The sequence below is a fragment of the Trachypithecus francoisi genome, unplaced genomic scaffold, assembly GCF_009764315.1.
Source record: "Trachypithecus francoisi isolate TF-2019V2 unplaced genomic scaffold, Tfra_2.0 Lachesis_group6, whole genome shotgun sequence".
NCBI classification, from domain to species: domain Eukaryota; kingdom Metazoa; phylum Chordata; class Mammalia; order Primates; family Cercopithecidae; genus Trachypithecus; species Trachypithecus francoisi.
The window spans coordinates 33,899,900-33,912,098 of NW_022681471.1; positions in this window are offsets into that span (position 1 = coordinate 33,899,900).

Genomic DNA, 12,199 nt, shown 5'->3' on the forward strand with positions numbered 1-12,199 from the left:
CCCAAGCCCGAACTGTAGTGGGTGGAAGCCGCTTCCACCCTTTCCTCCCTTCCCCCGAAATGGAAAAGGACCCCTGCGAAGACAGAATGGCCAGATAATTATCTTGAACCTGGATTCCAGCTCCCTTGTGCAAAAACAGAAGAATAAGGCAGGGTTTTGGAGTTTACCTTTGTTTGTTTGATTAAGAGGGTTTTGCTGATGTTCCTGAAAACATGTATTTGTAGCCCCGAGATTGTGAACTAATTATTTCTTCTGAGTCTCATTGTCCTCTTCTATAAAATAGGGACAATAATGGTGAAGTGTTTGTGAGGATTCACAGGTGTTGTGAGGATCAAATGAAATAATCCACCTGAAGGTTTTAGCAGCCAGGTTAAAGCTACTTGTTTAGCTTTAAACTAGCTAGTTTAGCAACTGACTCAGGTCTCAAACACCTTCGAGAAATGAAAGGATTTTGACACTATAAAATAAACACGTGCCTAAGGTGCATTGTCCATTAAAAAATGTATGTATATGGGAATTAAAACCGTCTATCCCCAAACTCGGTCTGGACACAGAGAATCAAAAACCCCACGTTAGCATCTACATAAAAAGGACTTTGCTTCACTGTCTTCATTCGCATTACTTTTCCAGAACGTTCTCTGCAGGCAAATAGTTTCTGCATTACAGGATCTTCTGCAAAGACCCATCAACTTGTCAATGAACAGCACCAACAGTTTGCACTCTAAAATTTTTTGAATGCCTCTCATTAAAATCCTCCTCTTGCTGTTTCCACCAATCCTAGAATGTTGGTATCTCATGGTTCTTACCCAATCCCAATCAAATCCCGGCATTGAAAGACTCACCGCCTTAAGACCATTTTTCATTTCTCAATAAATTCTGATCTTTCTTTTCCTGTTTGAAGCACCGCTAAAGCTTCACGAAGTGGTATTCTCCCATAGTGAGGGAAGCAACAAATGCAGCTTCGTCATATCATCAGGTGCATTGGTGATATATGGGGAGCCAGCATTTGATTTTTATTTTTTTAGAGATGGGGTCTTGCTCTATTGCTCAGGTTGGTCTCCAACTACTGGCCTCAAGCGATCCTCCCACTAATTCAATTAATGGTGTTGGAATAATTAGCTAAGCATTTGCACGGCTGTCGCCCAGGCTGAATTGCAGTGGCATGATCTTGGCTAACTGCAACCTCCGCCTCCCAGGTTCAAGCAATTCTCCTGCCTCAGCCTCCCGAGTACTGGGATTACAGACACACGCCACCACACCCGGCTACGTTTTGTATTTTTAGTAGAGACGAGGTCTCACCATGTTGTCCAGGCTGGTCTCAAACTCGTGACCTCAAGTGATCCACCCGCCTCAGCCTCCCAAAGTGCTGGGATTACAGGCGCGAGCCACCGAGCCGGGCCTCACACTTGTTTCATTCCCAGTGAACTACTTCACATACTGGCAAGCCTATTGGAGCAAGAGGTCACTGCATTGTAATGGTGAGGTTGGCCTATGACATGGTTGGGGCCTGGATGATTTTATGGTGATATCTTTCTCTTTGCCCCAGCCACCAGGCCCCCACCCTCCAGTTAAGCTTGAGTTTTCTCCATTCATTCAGATCTTCTAACAGGTGCACTCAAAAGAGTGGTATCATTTTCTTCTCCTAAGTCGTTCAGTTTTATGTTATTGTCCCTCATTGTTTTATTTTCAGCTGTGTTTCCATCAATTCTCTTGCTTTTTCTAGGAAAAGAGTTATATTTATTACAATTTATGATGGGTATTTGTCAGCCAGTAACAACACAGTGTTTATTATAGTTTTTTATTAGTATGTTTTTATATTTGCTCGGGCTTTACCCCCTTACTTCTCTTTTTTGACAAATAATCTTTAATTTTGCTCTCAATATTATCACATTTGTCATTAGAAAAAGAACAAAAACAATTTTATAAATACTTCATATGTAAAACTCCCTTTTTAGAGAGTACAATCCCAATAAAGTAAATTATACATGTATCTACATTCACAGGGTTAGAAAAAAATTTAAAAGAAATATGACAGGCTAGGCATGGTGGCTCACACCTGTAATCTCAGCACTTTGGGAGGCTGAGGTGGGAGGATCTCTTGAGTCCAGGAGTTTAAGATTAGCTTGGGCAACATGGCAAAACCCCATCTCTACTAAAACTGCAAAAATTAACCAGGTGTGGTGGCACATGCCTGTAGCCCCAGCTACTTGGGAGGCTGAGTTGGGAGGATGGCTTGAGCCCAGGAGGCAGAAGTTGCAGTGAGCTGAGACGGTGCCACTACACTCCAGCCTGGGTGACAGAGCCAGACCCTGTCTTCAAAAAATAACAAAGAAATAAAAGAAATTTGCCAAAATATTCAGTGTTTACCTATGATTTATTTTTTTACTATATACTTTTATGATTATTTAAATATTAACTGTATTTTGCATAATTTTGTGACATTCTAAATATTCAACTTTTATAACAAACCTAAAATTATTTAATAAACAAAATAGTTTTACAAACATTCTGGCAAACAGAGAAGGAAAACGTTTACATGTCTTTTCTTTTCTTTTCTTTTTAGAGACAGTCTCATTTTGTTGCCCAGGCTCAGACATCACAATTCACTGCAACCACGAACTCCTGGCCTCATGTAATTCTCCTGCCTGGGCCTCCCAAAGTGTTGAGATTACAAGCATGAGCCACCGCACTTGGCCAAGATTCTTTTTTTTTTTTTTTTTTGAGACATTTTTCCCATTCTGTTGCCCAGACCAAAGTGCAGTGGCATGATCATGGCTCACTGTAGCCTTGACCTCCTGGGCTCAATCTATTCTCCTACTTCAGCCCCTACAAGTAGCTGAGACCATAGGCATGCATCGCCATGCCGGCTAATTTTTTTTTTTTTTTTTGAGACGGAGTCTCACTTTGTCGCCCAGGTTGGAGTGCAGTGGCACGATCTCGGCTCACTGCAAGCTCCGCCTCCCGGGTTCACACCATTCTCCTGCCTCAGCCTCCTGAGTAGCTAGGACTATAGGCGCCCGCCACCACGCCCGGCTAATTTTTTTTTGTATTTTTAGTAGAGACGGGGTTTCACCGTGTTAGCCAGGATGGTCTCGATCTCCTGACCTCGTGATCTGCGTGCCTCAGCCTCTCAAAGTGCTGGGATTACAGGCGTGAGCCATCGTGCCTGGCCCATGCCGGGCTAATTTTTAAGTTTTTTTGTAGAGATGATGTCTCACTATATTTCACAGGCTGGCCTTGACTCCTGGGCTCAAGCAATCCTCCTGCCTCAGCCTCCCAAAGTGCTGGGATTATAGGCATGAGCCACCATAACCAGCCCCTAGATTCCATCTTAAGTTATATTTTCCTGAGCCAAAATTAGATCTTGGTCCATCCAGGATATTTAAAACCAACCTCTGGCCAGGCGCAGTGACTCACGCCTGTAATTCCAGCACTTTGGGAGGCCAAGGCAGGCGTATCACGAGGTCAGGAAATAGAGACCATCCTGGTTAACATGGTGAAACCCCGACCCTATTAAAAATACAAAAAATTAGCCAGGCGTGGTGGCGGGCGCCTGTAGTCCCAACTACTGGGGAGGCTGAGGCAGGAGAATGGTGTGAACCCGGGAGGCAGAGCTTGCAGTGAGCTAAGATCGCGCCACTGCACTCCAGCCTGGGCGACACAGCAAGACTCTGTCTCAAAAAACAAACAAACAAACAAACAAACAAAAAACCTCTACCATGTTCCCACTAGTAAAATTTAAGTTTCTTTACTTACAGTTTTTCAAACAGCTTTGCCCCGTGCTTGATGAATAGGAAATTGGTCAAATATTCATATCTGCTTATTTCTCCTGCCCCAAAAACTAATCTTCCATTATGATACAGTTTTTCTAAGCAATGTCAGTATTTTCCTTAAAATATGTGATGGAAAGTTCACAGGCTTTGGAGCTGCCCAACTTACCATTCACTTACTGACTGTATGACCTTAGTCCTGTGACTATCTTTTGCTGAGACTCATTGATCTTCTCTTAAATGGGACTAAGAATTCTTACTATATTATTGACTTGTTCAATACATAGTGATTGAAAATCATATTTATTGTTATCTTTTTTTTTTAATTGAGACGGGATCTTAGGCTGTCACCCAGGCTGGAGTGCAGTGGCCAGATCTCAGCTCACTGCAACCTCTGCCTCCCAGGTTCAAATTATTCTCCTGCCTCAGCCTCCCAAGTAGCTAGGATTACAGGCGTACATTACCATGCCCTACTAATTTTTTTTTTTTAAATAGAGACAGGATTTCACCATGTTGGCCAGACTGGTCTCAAATTCCTGACCTCAAGTGATCTGTGTGCCTCGGCCTCCCAAACTGCTGGGATTACAGGCCTGAGCCAGCATGCCCGGCCTATTATCCCCTTGTTTGTTCCTTAATAGAAGGAAAATAGCACAAAGTACCCAAAACACTCATATTTTTTAAGATAGTTATTTTCTTTTAAATTTTTCACGTAATTTTTACAACACTATGTGATTGAGACTATTATTTCCATTTGACCCATGTTCGATTGAAGAAGGTGGTAGTCCCACTATATGGATAGGATGACATCTGGAATACTCTGTATAGTACTGCTTTTTGGAAGAGAATAGTAAACTGCAGGGAAATTGCAACAGGTGGTGAAAATGTTCATGAAAAGGAATTGAAGTTAGGCACATTCAAGGAGACTTCACCAAATTCTACTCCCTCAGTTAAGCATAGTCTCTTGGAGATGTCTTATGTTAAAATTTATAGAGGAAGTTGGGACTACTAGCTATGATTTTCCTTAGCTTCCGTTCTTAACCTCTTCATACTTTCCCAAAGCCCCAGTCAAATGATAAAATGGGCCGGTTGCAGTGGCTCACACTTGTAATCCCAGCACTTTGGGAGGCCAAGGTGGACAGATCGCTTGAGTCCAGGAGTTTGAGACCAGCCAAGGCAACATGGTAAAACCGTGTCTCTACCCCAAAAATACAAAAATTAATTGGGTGTGGTGGCACATGCCTATGGTCCCAGCTACTCTGGAGGCAAAGGTGGGAGAATCACCTGAGCCCGGGAAATCAAGGCTGCAGTGAGCCATGATTGCGCCACTGCACTCCATCCTGGGCTCCAGAGTGAGACACTGTCTCCAGAAAAAAAAAAAAAAAAAATGCCCTCCTGGTCAGTTACCATCCCCAAACCTGGGTAGCTTCATATTTTTAAGGAATTTAGCCATTTCCTTGTCTTTCTCTCTTTAGTGGTTTTCCTTACTCAAAGCATGTGAACATATTCTAAAACTAAAGCACTAAGAAAGAAATCGTTTTATAAAGACAAATAAGACATAGCCCCAGCACTCAAGGAGCCTGGATTCTAGGATAGAGAAAAGACATGCAAAACATGAATGTTGTGGATATTATACACATGAGTAAATAACAAAACAAACATGTTTTTGTGATAGGTTTTTTTGTTTTGTTTTGTTTTGTTTTGTTTTGAGATGGAGTTTCCCTCTTGTTGCCCAGACTGAAATGCAATGGCGCAATCTCACCTCACTGCAACCTCCACCTCCCGGGTTCAAGCGATTCTCCCGCCTCAGCCTCCCGAGTAGCTGGGGTTACAGGCACCCACCACCACGCCCAGCTAATTTTTTGTATTTTTAGTAGAGACGGGATTTCACCATGTTGGCCAGGCTGGTCTTGAACTCCTGACCTCAGGTGATCCACCCACCTCGGCCTCCCAAAGTGCTGGGATTACAGGCGTGAGCCACTGTGCCCAGCCTTTGTGACAGTTTTATATGTATTATGGTGAAAGTCTACATAGGAGCAGAAAAGGAAGGACTGGGCAACTTTCCAGAAAATGGGGATTAATAAAGGAAGTGTCATGCTTGAATTGACCCCGCGGTTCTCTTTAGCTATATTAACCTGTCTCTAATCTCCCCATATTTCATGAGTTGGGTAAAGAAAAACATAAATTTAATGTCTCCACTTCCCTCTTTTTCATTCCTCAAACTCGTGCCTATAGGCATTCATATTTGTTAAATGATAATGGCTTATGATAGTTAACGTTTATAGAGCTTCTGCCTGTTTCGAGGCATTGTAATACGTGTTTCACATATAGTAACTTTCTTATTTCTTACAACTACTCTCTAAGATAGGTACTGTTATTGTCCCCATTTTAGAGACAGGCAACTGAAGCACAGAGAGGGTAAACACCTTGACTGGGATCACAACTAGTAAATGCTGGGACTGGGCTTCAGATCTGGGCAGTTTAGCTTCAGACCTATGAGTTATTATCAGGCTTATATCCCCTATGCTAGCACAATGTTGTTGGGGTATCCTGCAAATGCCCATGGGATTACAGAACAAATTCACATGGGATGACTGGGGATTTGAAACTCTGGAGTACAGTGGTGCAATTTCATCTCACTGCAAGCTCCGCCTCCCGGGTTCACGCCATTCTCCTGCCTCAGCCTCCCGAGTAGCTGGGACTACAGGCGCCCGCCACCTCGCCCGGCTAGTTTTTCGTATTTTTTAGTAGAGACGGAGTTTTACCGTGTTAGCCAGGATGGTCTCGATCTCCTGACCTCGTGATCCACCCGCATTGGCCTCCCAAAGTGCTGGGACTGCAGGCGTGAGTCACCAGGCCCGGCCTGGGGATCTGAAACTCTTAAACCCAAAGTTTGATGATATGACATAGATGAAGCTACAAAGAAACCCATTCCCCACTTTCTGCCATGCTAGGAGTGAATGGTCCAACTAATAAGTAATACCCTGGGGGAAGTGAGAACCAAGTAATGGATATAGAATATCTTCCAGGTTTCTGATTTCATCGGCTAGGTGGGTGGTGGCTCAGCAATGTGCAGTATTCTCTCCTCTCTAGCAGCACTTGTTCCAGGTAGGAGGCAATAACAAAAGCTGACATTCACTGAGTGCCTACTGTGTGCCAGGCACTTTGTTCATTCCACCCACAAATATTTATTGAGAATAAGCTCTGTTCCAGGGAGTGTTCCAGGAGCTGGTGATGCTGCAGTTAACTAGAATGTCTGCTGTCATTGAGTCTGGTGGGGAGAGATACCAATGTACAATATAAGTCAGTAAATTATGTAGTATACTAGAAGAAAGGCATGTGATGGAAAAATAGAGCAGGCAAGAGAGAATTGGAGTGCTGATGATCAGATGTGCTGTTTTAAACGGGATGTTCAGGGTCAGCTTCAGTGAGAAGATGGCATTTGAGCAAATACGGGAACATGGGGAATGATTAAGGCACAGGGCTATTTGGAGGAACAATGAGAACAACCAGTGCAAACCGGTGAGGTGGGAGTGTGCCTGAAGTCTGTGTCAAGATGCCCCAACAACATTGTACTAGGCTTAGGAGGATAAAAGTCTAGTGGAGAAGACAGCTAGTTATACAAGCAATTACAATAAAAGGATAAATTCTAGCTAAGATTCGGGGAATGAGCTTTAGCAGGGTCAGGGCAAGCTGGCCCAAGGGAGTGCCAGATGAGAGGATACTTGAAGTTCGACAAGGGTTTTGCCAGGTGAAAAGAGTTCCAGACTGATGGAGCAGCACACTGGGGGTCAGAGAGAACACAGATGGCCTGGTGTTTTAAGCCCATTCTTAGAGCGACCACATTTAATTTTTTCCAATTAGACTCAATGATCTGAAGGCACACCGAGAGCTTTAAATGCAGAGCATTGTCTTGCAAGTATGAAGCCTAATTTATTCACCCAAGTTTTACTTATGGTCTTTTAACTTGTTTCCTGTTTTCCACTATTACACGAAATAAACTAGGGTAAACATCTTTGTTCAAAAAAAGCTTTTACACTTGTTCAGCTATGTTCTCAGCATCAATTTCAGCAGATCATACTGTTGGATCCAGAGATTTTTGTATTTCAACCTTCGATGCATTTCCTGGTCAGCCTTCCAGCAAGAATGCCTCAATCCTCAGTCCTATCACCAGTGTGAGAGAGAGACTGCTTGTCCACATCCTCATCAACAGTTTGTTATTTTTAGTATCTTATCCCAGAAATTGTATATAAAAATAAATATGAAGAGAAGATGGTTACAGGCTCTAAGAAGGAGCTTGCCTAAACTGATCACTTTTTTTTCTGTCTTGTTTAATAAAAGAAATGAGACCTAGGCTATGCTACTGTGCAGGCTTTTGGTTGTGAATATGGCAATTAGAAATTGGTTTCTAGGATGCAACCGATAGAATGATCAGATATATTGTACCCATTAGGAAGGACTTTATAGTGTAACTGTAAAGACTTCTGGCTCTGGGGAGAGGCAGACCTGAAGTTCAATTCCAGCCCCAACCCTTACTATCCGTGTAATCTTAGGCAAGTGACAATAACTGTGTGTGCCTCAATGTCCTTGTCTATAAAATGGAGATGGTGAACATGTTACATATCTGGAAGGAGAATTTGTGTGAGGCCAACCTAAGTTGTCAGCTCTGGTTTGCGATGAGCTGCTGCAGCTAAGGATCCATACATATTTCCTGCTAGGATGATAACTCAAGACCCAGAGACAGTCTCGCTGCCTCCTTTTATCCTGCCCCTGAGAACCCTGGCAGTGGCAGGATTTCAGGGTTACCTGCATTGTAAAGGACTCCTCAGACCTGAGGCATGCCTCCTTCCTACCATGCATGGGGGAACCTCTGTGTCACTCTGAGATCAGCACCACTCACCCCTCGCTCCCATCTGTTGCTAAGGGGAATGGTTTTGGTGGAGGAAGACGTTGCTAGTCTTAAGCTATCTGAAAAGATAGGGGTGCCTCTGACTTGTGGGGGAAAGAGAAATTCCTTGGGAACATACAAACCACGTGTAGGGGATAGGGGTGAGCTACTGTCATTCCTGTTCAAGGAATCTACTTCAACATTCACTTGGCCGGGCGCGGTGGCTCAAGCCTGTAATCCCAGCACTTTGGGAGGCCGAGGCGGGCGGATCACGAGGTCAGGAGATCGAGACCATCCTGGCGAACACTGTGAAACCCCGTCTCTACTAAAAAAAAAATACAAAAAACTAGCCGGGCGAGGTGGCGGGCGTCTGTAGTCCCAGCTAGGGAGGCTGAGGCAGGAGAATGGCGTGAACCCGGGAGGCGGAGCTTGCAGTGAGCTGAGATCCGGCCACTGCACTCCAGCCCCGGCGACAGAGCAAGACTCCGTCTCAAAAAAAAAAAAAAAAAAAAAAATTCACTAAGTGCTCCCTTATCGTCCTATTGCCATCATTATTAAACTCTTAGGCATTTCTGAATCCACTCTTGTACCTGTCAGGGGCCAAGTTCAGTGTAGCTCCTGAAACCAGACTGTCACATCCTTAGATTAACACTGAATAAGCACTGTATACATGGCATGGACAGCATTTAACTTTTCCTGCCCTTCGTTCAGTAGCAGAGTAATACATTTCAGCAGAGGCCCAGTAGCTGCCATTTCTTTTTTTTTTTTTTTTTTTTTTTTTTTTTGAGACGGAGTCTCGCTGTGTCACCCAGGCTGGAGTGCAGTGGCGCGATCTCGGCTCACTGCAAGCTCCGCCTCCCGGGTTCCCGCCATTCTCCCGCCTCAGCCTCCGAGTAGCTGGGATACAGGCGCGCCACTGCGCACCGCCCGGCTAGTTTTTTGTATTTTTAGTAGAGACGGGGTTCACCGTGTTAGCCAGGAGGGTCTCGATCTCCTGACCTCGTGATCCGCCCGCCTCGGCCTCCCAAAGTGCTGGGATTACAGGCTTGAGCCACCGCGCCCGGCCAGCTGCCATTTCTTGAATGGAAGTCTACAATGGACCGACCCTGTGTTAATCACTCATATAAAGGCACACCTGGAAAGGCAGGCCTTATTATCCTGAATTTACAAACCTCAATTTCGTTACATGTCACATGCAGATAATAACACCTACGTGATAGGGTGCTGTGAACATGAGAGACATGTAAGATGTATAGACTTTGGGCTGGGCGTGTTGGCTCATGCCTGTAATCCCAGCGCTTTGGGAGGCTGAGGCGGGCGGATCACGAGGTCAGGAGATCGAGACCCTCCTGGCTAACACGGTGAAACCCCGTCTCTACTAAAAATACAAAAAAAAAATTAGCCGGGCATGGTGGCGGGTGCCTGTAGTCTGACCTGCTCGGGACGCTGAGGCAGGAGAATGATGTAAACCTGGGAGTCGGAGCTTGCAGTGTGCCGAGATTGCCCCACTGCACTCCAGCCTGGGCAACAGAGTGAGACTCCATCTCAAAGAAAGAGAGAGAGAGAGAGAGAGAGAGAGGAGAGAGGAGAGAGAGACAGAGAGAAAGAGAGAAAAGAGAATTATAGGTTTTGGGGCCAGTCCCCAGGAATGTGACCTCTGGCTCTACCAAGAACTAGCTGCCTGGCCCTAGGTGAGCTGCTTAATGTTCCAGCTTATTTCCTCATCTAAAATATGTAAAAATGGCAATACCAATATGGGGTTAAGATGAGGATTCAAGGAACCAACACCTTCAAAGGGCCTGATACAGGATGTTTGGCACACAATAAGCTCTTAAAAATAGCAATTTTCCAGCTTGGAAAACATGGCAAAATCCTGTCTCTACTGAAAATTTAAAAATTAGCCGGGCATGGTAGCATGCACCTGTGGTCCCAGCTATTCAGGAGATGGGAGAATTGCTTGAGCCGGGAAGGTCAAGGCTGCAGTGAGCTGTGATTACACCACTGCACTCCAGCCTGGGCAACAGAGCGAGACTCTGTCTCAAAAAAAAAAAAATGTTAATTATGTTTATTGTACCACTATTATGGAAGGATCAGGAAGAAGAAAGAAGAAGATTCAGCAAAGGAGACCGAGAAGTGGGCATCAAAAGGTCAGGAAACAGGAACTGTGAGAGAGGGATGTCATGGAAACGGAGGGACAAGATGCCAGGAAGCAAGGAGATTGTGTAAAAGGGCACTCAGAGACTGGTTTCTTCTGACAAGATGAAATAACAATTTCTCATCTCATAGCGACCAATGAGAACGAAGGCAGAAAGGAAGAAAATAAGCCCGTATCTTTAAATGAAGGCTACCCGACACAAAATTCTCCAACAGCCTTTTAGGTAACTCTATTCATTTGATCTGAATGCCCAGGTATCCAGTTAGGAAGAATGCATATTTCTTGAATAAACTAAAAGCCAGTGTCACACAAAGTTAAAAAAAAAAAAAAAAGTGGGGGGGAGGGTGAAAGGGGATGAGTCACAAAACAGGTTTTCAAAGCAGTGAAAGCAGTAGTCTGTACTAGACATCCAAGCTCACTCCAGTGAAAGGAAAGTTAGTGGTATGGATAGGATTTATTCATTTCTTTTCATTTTTCTACGCCCCTGGTAATAGAAAGAAATAGCAGCATAATCTGTGTCTTTGGACAAATCACTCAACAAGTGTAAGCAGGAAATGGAACAATATTTGAATCTGGACTAGATGAGAAGGGTAGATATCACCCAGGAGTAGATTTAGGGAGGAATTAAGGGTTAAACTCTATGCAAGCTGGAGAGTGTGGGGGCTTCTTTGGCTTTGGGGGCCTAGGTGGAGCTGCCTCCTATCTGGGGGTGCACAAAGAGTCCCTCTTGGCTCTGGAGAGACTGAGATTGCTTCCAGGGGCCCAGAGATGCCCCAGAAGGATGCAAGGAGTGGCCTTCTTCAGTCTTTGCTCCTGACTCAGTTTTTGTTAAGCTAAAGGGTCAGAAGCTGAGGCCTGGTGCGGTGGCTCACACCTGTAATCCCAGCACTTTGGGAGGCTGAGGTGGGCGGATCACCTGAAGTTAGGAGTTCAAGACCAGCCTGGCCAACATGGCAAAACCCCGTCTCTACTAAAACTACAAAAATTAGCCAGGCACAATGGCGTTCGTCTATAATACCAGCTACTTGGGAGGCTGAGGCAAAAGAATCACTTGAACCCAGGAGGCGGAGGTTGTGATGGGCCGAGATCGTGCCACTGCACTCCAGCCTGGGCGACAGAGTGAGACTCTGTCTCAAATAAAAAGGGTCAGAGGCAGAAGGGCCCTCCCAGTCTCCTTTTGGCCATGAGGGTAAAGGAGGCTGAGGCTTAAGGTAAACATTGAATGCTGTGGGGAGAAGGGAAGGGAGACTGGGCAGAGCACAAGAGACTGAGCCTCCACACCCTCCCCCAGCAGCTGTATGTGGCTCCAGGAGGGCAGTGGGGTGGTGGTTGTAAGGTCAAATGGTGGGGTCATGAGTGGAGCAGGGGCCATAAGCCAGGGAGTAGCTG